General features: G+C 42.5%; 1 long non-coding RNA gene across 1 annotated transcript; it reads left to right on the top strand.

Moving 5' to 3' along the window:
• Positions 1–600: 600 nt before the first annotated feature.
• LOC139535364 (uncharacterized) lies at positions 601–8,958 on the top strand. Its single transcript, XR_011667110.1, has 2 exons — positions 601–680; positions 7,713–8,958. It is a non-coding gene; the product is annotated as an uncharacterized lncRNA (long non-coding RNA).
• Positions 8,959–9,249: the final 291 nt, after the last annotated feature.

Genomic DNA, 9,249 nt, shown 5'->3' with positions numbered 1-9,249 from the left:
ATGAAGAACACCGGTGATACAAAACTACTCCAGGCCAAGATCCATTTCTAAACCCTATGAAGGTGTGTATACCTTGTGTTTAAAAAATATATATTTTTCACTGATTTGAAAGATAAGGACCTTATGCTTCCAAAACCATCCAGACTGAGCGTCGGGGCTCTTAACAAAACTCCCCCGTACAGAAGATGCCTTCATCCAATGACTCTTATGTGTAATGTGATAGAACTGAGTCATGTTCGAGGGCTAATGTTAACCTAACTTGCCTAATCAATAGCCTGCTTTAATAACAGAAGACTGAATAACTACCTACCTCAATTTCAATATTGAAATCCTAGTCGGTTAGTGAGTTGGTGGGTTGGTTAGCTTCTCAGTGGGTTAGTGGGTTGGTTAGCTTCTCGACTGAAAAACTATCAAACTTACCTCTTTATTGTCAGCCATCATTAACTTTTCACCATCCTCTTTCATCTTCAGTGGTCAAATACTGTTAGAAAGCGGTCAAGCCTTGATTGGTCCAAAAACCTGACCAATTGCATTTCAGTAGACTGCTACTGGCAATGGTGATTGGCTAGAATTTTCCCCTGTTATATTATACTAGTGAGCAGTTGCAAGATGGATTTTGAAGAGCAAACTGGAAAATTGGTGTGAGAGGGAAAGGAGACATCCAAATAGGCGGCGTATTTGTGAGTGTAGTAATTTTTGTCTTGATAAGTATTTCTTCAGGGGAACAAAAATCTCTGCTCTCAAATTAATTTACTGTGTGTGTCAATTCAATTCTTCCTGCTCAAAGTCACACTCGCAAGCTTTTAAATGTAATTTGCGCGCACCACACTGGCCTGCGCTCGCGGGACACGTCATCTGTTAATTCAACCACATCTCTTCTGTCTCGACTCGTGTTTGCTCACGCAATGATGCTTGCGCCCGTTATACTTTTGATTAGGATTTGACTCCATACATTTCTATGCTATTTGGAGAAAAACAGAAACAACAAGCAAAAATTACCCTAGCCATTATCAGCTTTGCTTCTGTAATCTTTATTCACCTCAGTCTATCTACAAACGCATATGTGACTACATTTTCCATTTTAGTTATATACCAGTTATAAACGTACAGATACATAGCTTCAAAATGGTATATACTACAATGCAGTTGAGGGAAATATGGGAAATGTGATAAACCTGTTATTCCACCTTCTAGACAAGTACGAGAAAATCTCCTGGAAAGTTTTTTTCACAATGGCTTGAGAGCCCATTCGGGCATCGTTAGCATGTGCTAAACTGAGTGATTATGGTAGTGTAATAAACAAATGGTGAAACTAGTGGACTACAATAAGGAAAATCTCCAGGTAAAAATATCTAGACTTTGGCCTATATCCCTCACATTGTCACTGGTAAACACACTATATATAAAATAAAACAAAATCAAATCAAAGTTGATTTGTCATGTGCACAGGATACAGGTGTAAACAGTACAGTTAAATGTTTCCTTGCAAGTTCTTACTCAACAGAGGAAATCAAATCAAATCAAATTTTATTTGTCACATACACATGGTTAGCAGATGTTAATGCGAGTGTAGCGAAATGCTTGTGCTTCTAGTTCCGACAATGCAGTAATAACCAACGAGTAATCTAACCTAACAATTCCACAACTACTACCTTATACACACAAGTGTAAAGGGATAAAGAATATGTACATAAAGATATATGAATGAGTGATGGTACAGAACGGCATAGGCAAGATGCAGTAGATGGTATAGAGTACAGTATATACATATGAGATAAGTAATGTAGGGTATATAAACATAAAGTGGCATAGTTTAAAGTGGCTAGTGATATATGTATTACATACAGATGGCAAGATGCAGTAGATGATATAGAGTACAGTATATACATATACATATGAGATGAGTAATGTAGGGTATGTAAACATTATATTAAGTGGCATTGTTTAAAGTGGCTAGTGATACATTTTTCCATCAATTTCCATTATTAAAGTGGCTGGAGTTGAGTCAGTATGTTGGCAGCAGCCACTCAATGTTAGTGGTGGCTGTTTAACAGTCTGATGGCCTTGAGATAGAAGCTGTTTTTCAGTCTCTCGGTCCCTGCTTTGATGCACCTGTACTGACCTCGCCTTCTGGGTAATAGTGGGGTGAACAGGCAGTGGCTCGGGTGGTTGTTGTCCTTGATGATCTTTATGGCCTTCCTGTGACATCGGGTGGTGTAGTTGTCCTGGAGGGCAGGTAGTTTGCCCCCGGCGATGCATTGTGCAGACCTCACTACCCTCTGGAGAGCCTTACGGTTGTGGGCGGAGCAGTTGCCGTACCAGGCGTTGATACAGCCCGACAGGATGCTCTCGATTGTGCATCTGTAGAAGTTTGTGAGTGCTTTTGGTGACAAGCCGAATTTCTTTAGCCTCCTGAGGTTGAAGAGGCGCTGCTGCGCCTTCTTCACAGCGCTGTCTGTGTGGGTGGACCAATTCAGTTTGTCCGTGATGTGTACGCCGAGGAACTTAAAACTTACTACCCTCTCCACTACTGTCCCGTCGATGTGGATAGGGGGGTACTCACTCTGCTGTTTCCTGAAGTCCACAATCATCCTCTTTGTTTTGTTGACGTTGAGTGTGAGGTTATTTTCCTGACACCACACTCCGAGGGCCCTCACCTCCTCCCTGAGGGCCGTCTCGTTGTTGTTGGTAATCAAGCCTACCACTGTAGTGTCGTCCGCAAACTTGATGATTGAGTTGGAGGCGTGCATGGCCACGCAGTCGTGGGTGAACAGGGAGTACAGGAGAGGGTTCAGAACGCACCCTTGTGGGGCCCCAGTGTTGAGGATCAGCGGGGTGGAGATGTTGTTACCTACCCTCACCACCTGGGGGCGGCCCGTCAGGAAGTACAGTACCCAGTTGCACAGGGCGGGATCGAGACCTAGGGTCTCGAGCTTGATGACGAGTTTGGAGGGTACTATGGTGTTAAATGCTGAGCTGTAGTCGATGAACAGCATTCTCACATAGGTATTCCTCTTGTCCAGATGGGTTAGGGCAGTGTGCAGTGTGGTTGCGATTGCGTCGTCTGTGGACCTATTGGGGCGGTAAGCAAATTGGAGTGGGTCTAGGGTGTCAGGTAGGGTGGAGGTGATATGGTCCTTGACTAGTCTCTCAAAGCACTTCATGATGACGGAAGTGAGTGCTACGGGGCGGTAGTCGTTTAGCTCAGTTACCTTAGCTTTCTTGGGAACAGGAACAATGGTGGCCCTCTTGAAGCATGTGGGAACAGCAGACTGGGATAAGGATTGATTGAATATGTCCGTAAACACACCAGCCAGCTGGTCTGCGCATGCTCTGAGGACGCGGCTGGGAATGCCGTCTGGGCCTGCAGCCTTGCGAGGGTTAACACGTTTAAATGTTTTACTCACCTCGGCTGCAGTGAAGGAGAGCCAGCAGGTTTTGGTAGCGGGCCGTGTCAGTGGCACTGTATTGTCCTCAAAGCGAGCAAAAAAGTTTTTTAGTCTGTCTGGGAGCAAGACATCCTGGTCCGCGACGGGGCTGGTTTTCTTTTTGTAATCCGTGATTGACTGTAGACCCTGCCACATACTTCTTGTGTCTGAGCCGTTGAATTGCGACTCTACTTTGTCTCTATACTGACACTTAGCCTGTTTGATTGCCTTGCAGAGGGAATAGCTACACTGTTTGTATTCGGTCATGTTTCCGGTCACCTTGCCCTGGTTAAAAGCAGTGGTTCGCGCTTTCAGTTTCGAGCGAATGCTGCCATCAATCCATGGTTTCTGGTTTGGGAATGTTTTAATCGTTGCTGTGGGTATAACGTCGCTGATGCACTTTCTAATGAACTCGCTCACCGAATCAGCGTATTCGTCAATGTTGTTGTTGAACGCAATGCGGAACATATCCCAATCCACGTGATCGAAGCAGTCTTGAAGCGTGGAATCAGATTGGTCGGACCAGCGTTGAACAGACCTGAGCGCGGGAGCTTCTTGTTTTAGTTTCTGTCTGTAGGCTGGAAGCAACAAAATGGAGTCGTGGTCAGCTTTTCTGAAAGGAGGGCGGGGGAGGGCCTTATATGCGTCGCGGAACTTAGAATAACAATGATCCAGGGTTTTACCAGCCCTGGTAGCACAATCGATATGCTGATAGAATTTAGGGAGTCTTGTTTTCAGATTAGCCTCGTTAAAATCCCCAGCTACAATGAATGCAGCCTCAGGATATGTGGTTTCCAGTTTCCAGAGTCAAATAAAGTTCGTTCAGGGACATCGATGTGTCTGCTTGGGGGGGAATATATACGGCTGTGATTATAATCAAAGAGAATTCCCTTGGTAGATAATGCGGTCGACATTTGATTGTGAGGAATTCTAAGTCAGGTGAACAGAAGGACTTGAGTTCCTGTATGTTTTTATGATCACACCACGTATCTTTAATCATAAGGCATACCCCCCCCGCCCCTCTTCTTACCAGAAAGATTCTTGTTTCTGTCGGCGCGATGCGTGAAGAAACCAGCTGGCTGCACCGACTCCGTTAGCGTCTCTCGAGTGAGCCATGTTTCCGTGAAGCAAAGAACGTTACAGTCTCTGATGTCTCTCTGGAATGCTACCCTTGCTCGGATTTCATCAACCTTGTTGTCAAGAGACTGCACATTGGTGAGTAGTATGCTAGGGAGTGGTGCGCGATGTGCCCGTCTCCGGAGCCTGACCAGAAGACCGCTTCGTTTGCCCCTTTTACGGCGTCTTTGTTTAGGGTCGCCGGCTGGGATCCGATCCATTGTCCTGGGTGGAAGGCAAAACACAGGATCCGCTTCGGGAGAGTCATATTCCTGGTCGTAATGATGGTTGACGTTGACGTTGACGTTGCTCTCATATTCAGTAGTTCCTCCCGACTGTATGTAATGAAACCTAAGATTACCTGGGGTACCAATGTAAGAAATAACACGTAAAAAAACTAAATACTGCATAGTTTCCTAGGAACGCGAAGCGAGGCGGCCATCTCTGTCGGCGCCGGAAGTAGTATCAATATAATATAAGTCAATATAAGTGTCAATATAAAAGTATCAATATAAAAAAAACAGAAGATAAAGAGTGTATATGCCAGTTAAGAACAAAATAATATACATCATGTACAAGAACAATATCAATAACGATAGTAGTAAAACCGGTGATAGATGAGGTACAGTTGAAGTCGGAAGATTACATACACTTAAGCTGCAGTCATTAAAACTCGTTTTTCAACCACTCCACACATTTCTTGTTAACAAACTATAGTTTTGGCAAGTAGGTTAGGACATCTACTATGTGCATGACACAAGTAATTTTTCCAACAATTGTTTACAGACAGATTATTTCACTTATAATTCACTATATCAAAATTCCAGTGGGTCAGAAATTCACATACACTAAATTGACTGTGCTTTTAAACAGCTTGGAAAATTACAGAAAATTACGTCATAGCTTTAGAAGCTTCTGATAGGCTAATTGACATAATTTGAGTCAATTGGAGGTGTACCTGTGGATGTATTTCAAGGCCTACCTTCAAACTCAGTGCCTCTTTGCTTGACATCATGGGAAAATCAAAAGAAATCGGCCAAGACCTCAGAAAAAAATGGTAGACCTCCACAAGTCCGGTTCATCCTTTGGAGCAATTTCCAAACCCCTGAAGGTACCACGTTCATCTGTTCAAACAATAGTATGCAAGTATAAACACCATGGGACCACGCAGCCGTCATATCGCTCAGGAAGGAGACGTGTTCTGAGGAAACGGGTACAAAAGTATCTATATCCACAGTAAAACGAGTCCTATATCAACTTAACCTGAAAGGTCACTCAGCAAGGAAGAAGCCACTGCTTCTTTTGTAACTGCACATGGGGACAAAGATCATACTTTTTGGAGAAATGTCCTCTGGTCTGATGAAACAAGAACAGAACTGTTTGGCCATAATGACCATCGTTATGTTTGGTGGAAAAAGATTGAGGCTTGCAAGCCGAAGAACACCATCCCAACCGTGAAGCACGAGGGTGGCAGCATCATGTTGTGGGGGTGCTTTGCTGCAGGAGGGACTGGTGCACTTCACAAAATAGATGGCATCATGAGGCAGGAATATTGTGTGGATATATTGAAGCAACATCTCAAGACATCAGTCAGGAAGTTCAAGCTTGGTCGCAAATGGGTCTTCCAAATGGACAATGACCCCAAGCATACTTCCAAAGTTGTGGCAAAATGGCTTAAGGACAACAAATTCAAGGTATTGGAGTGGCCATCACAAAGCCCTGACCTCAATCCCATAGAACATTTGTTGGCAGAACTGAAAAAGAGTTTGAGAGCAAGGAGGCCTACAAACCTGACTCAGTTACACCAGCTCTGTCAGGAGGAATGGGCCAAAATTCACCCAACTTATTGTGGGAAGCTTGTGGAAGGCTACCCGAAACGTTTGACCCAAGTTAAACAATTTAAATGCAAGACTACCAAATACTAATTGAGTGTATGTAAACTTCTGACCCACTGGGAATGTGATGAAAGAAATAAAAGGTTAAATAAATCATTCTCTCTACTATTATTCTGACACAACATTCTTAAAATAAAGTGGTGATCCTAACTGACCTAAGACAGGGAATTTTTACTAGGATTAAATGTCAGGAATTGTGAATAACGGAGTTTAAATGTATTTGGCTAAGGTGTATGTAAACTTCCAACTTCAACTGTATATGCATACAATCAGGTGTAATGTGGCTGAGCAGCAGGATAAATATAAATAGTAGCAGCAGTGTATGGTGGTTATGTGTGTGTGAGAGTGTCAGGACTCTGGCTGGACCACTCAAGGACATTCAGAGATTTGTCCTGAAGCCACTCTTGCATTGTCTTGGCTGTGTGCTTAGGGTTGTCCTGTTGGAAGGTGAACCTTCACCTCAGTCTGAGGTCCTGATCGCTCTTGAGCTGGTTTTCATCAAGGATCTCTCTATACTTTGCTCCGTTCATCTTTCTCTCGATCCTGACTAGTCTCCCAGTCCCTGCCGCTGAAAAACATCCGCACAGCATGATGCTGCCACCACCATGCTTCACCGTAGGGATGGTGCCAGGTTTCCTCCAGCAATGATCCCAAATGTGCAAATAGATTTTGTTCACATGCCTGACTATAAAAGGAATAAATTGATGTTGGTAATGGTTGACAGTTACTCCAAATGAATTGAAGTTATCCCCACCTCGAGTGATAGAGTTGTATTCCTGTGGTTGTTTTCTTTTCTTTGTTTTTGTCTTGCTTCAATAACAAATCTCATCAGATTGGGTCTGCTGGATGGTTGGGATTTCTCCCTAAAGATTAGCCCTCTAAATCCCTGACCTGTAACTCTGCAGTGAGATCGTCAAGATGATAGGGGAGTATAAGTCAATTTGGAGAAGAAAAAAAATAGTTTCAACTGTGTGTTGTTATTCTTTTTGAAATTTGTTTTAGAAATCTGTATTAATAATATTGGTAGTAGTATTAATTTGTCATACAGTGAATAATTTGTATGGAAGGGATAATTTGACCAAGAACAGTGTGAACCTCAACCCCCCCCCCCCCCCCCCCCAACGAGCTGAAGTAATGGCGACAATGGCGTTTACTATGGTCCTTCACCACCTGAAACCCACCTGAAACCTGAGTCTGAGCCAGCAATCTGTACAGAGCATCCAGTCGAAGCTATCAACTGCCTTTTTCTCTCATGCCTTTTCTTTTCTCTCAGGAGTGCGACATGAGTCCACGTGGAGTGAGCATGGAGAGAGATCCCGTCCAAACGTCTCTCCTGCTGCTGGTGTACTGGTAGGACATTGGAGAAAGACATAATGGACTGTAAAGGACAGTTGCACGTGAGAGACATTATCAAGGGCCATCCACTTTGAACATGTGCCATTGGGAGGACAAACTGAAACGCCAGAAGAATGAGTGCTGGGAGAGAGGGGGGTGGTAAACCGTGCCTGTAATTAATTTAGGATTATCCAAAATTGTTTATTTGGAGTATCAGGTTGATTATGGACATCGGTACACTGCAACATTTATAGTAATTTAGACTAAGAATGCATTGAGATGCCGATCTGTCATTAACATGCCACTCGCAGCAAAAGCTCCATCTGAAATGTCATTACCAGAAACCATAAATGAAATTGTGTAATGAAGCATATGTATAACTGTATGAATTGAAGGTCTTAAGTTAAAACATTCTACTGCAATGGTTTTACAAGTACAACCCAGAATGCTTGTACAACCCAGAATGAAGGGTTTGAAAGTGTCTGTGGTTTTAAGTGTTGATTTTGTTTAGTTATTACTTACTACTTTGATTGTAGATTTTAGCTTTATTATGCCGATTATGAATGAAATCAGATTCACTCCCGTTAATAGAAGTATGACCTTTATTATGATTTATTATAATGACGTATTTTGATATAGAATCTAACATCTAAATGCTTGCAATAAATGTAATTATGATTATCACAGATTGAGTGATAAGAGGAGGGAATGTGATGGACATTATTGTGTTTGTGCTTTTCTAATAACCAATTTCTGTGTTCTATGTTTGTGCTTTTCTAATAACCAATTTCTGTGTTCATGCAAGTGACTGATTTAACGAATCCTCACTATCAGTATCTGCAATTTGGCAGTACGCCCAGAGCCTTGTTTTGAGAATGAAAGATATCTCAGTTTCAAGATCTCAGTTTTGAGAGAAGAAGCCTCGTGAGGTATTGGTCTGTCACATGCATGACCCAGTATTGGTGGGTCACATGAATGAAGCAAACGTTAATGATTAATTAATTATGAATGATGAATAACCTTTTTTATTTTAAACTTTAGTTATTTGGTAAATATTTTCTTAAGTCTTCTTGAACTGCACTGTTGGTTAAGGGCTTGTAAGTAAGAAGTTCATGGTAAGATCTACACTTGTTGTATTCGGCGGATGTGACAAATAAAGTTTGATTTGATTTGATTTGATAGAACTTCGGCAGCCTAGTTCTCAAATTTGCTTTGTTAAAATCCCCAGCTACAATAAATGCAGCATCAGGATATGTGGTTTCCAGTTTGCATAAAGTCCAGTCGAGTTCTTAAAGAGCCGTCGTGGTATAGGCTTGAGGGGGGATATAAACGGCCGTGGCTATGACCGAGGAGAATTCTCTTGGGAGATAATATTGTGATTGTGAGGTATTCTAGGTTGAATGAAAAGAAAGACTTGAGTTCCTGTATGTTACTACAATTACACCATGAGTCGTAAATCATGAAACACACACCTC

The sequence above is a fragment of the Salvelinus alpinus genome, chromosome 12 (assembly GCF_045679555.1).
Source record: "Salvelinus alpinus chromosome 12, SLU_Salpinus.1, whole genome shotgun sequence".
Taxonomy (NCBI): Eukaryota; Metazoa; Chordata; class Actinopteri; order Salmoniformes; family Salmonidae; genus Salvelinus; species Salvelinus alpinus.
Note: the sequence above shows the minus strand (reverse complement) of the source record. Positions and strands in the feature narration are given on the sequence as shown.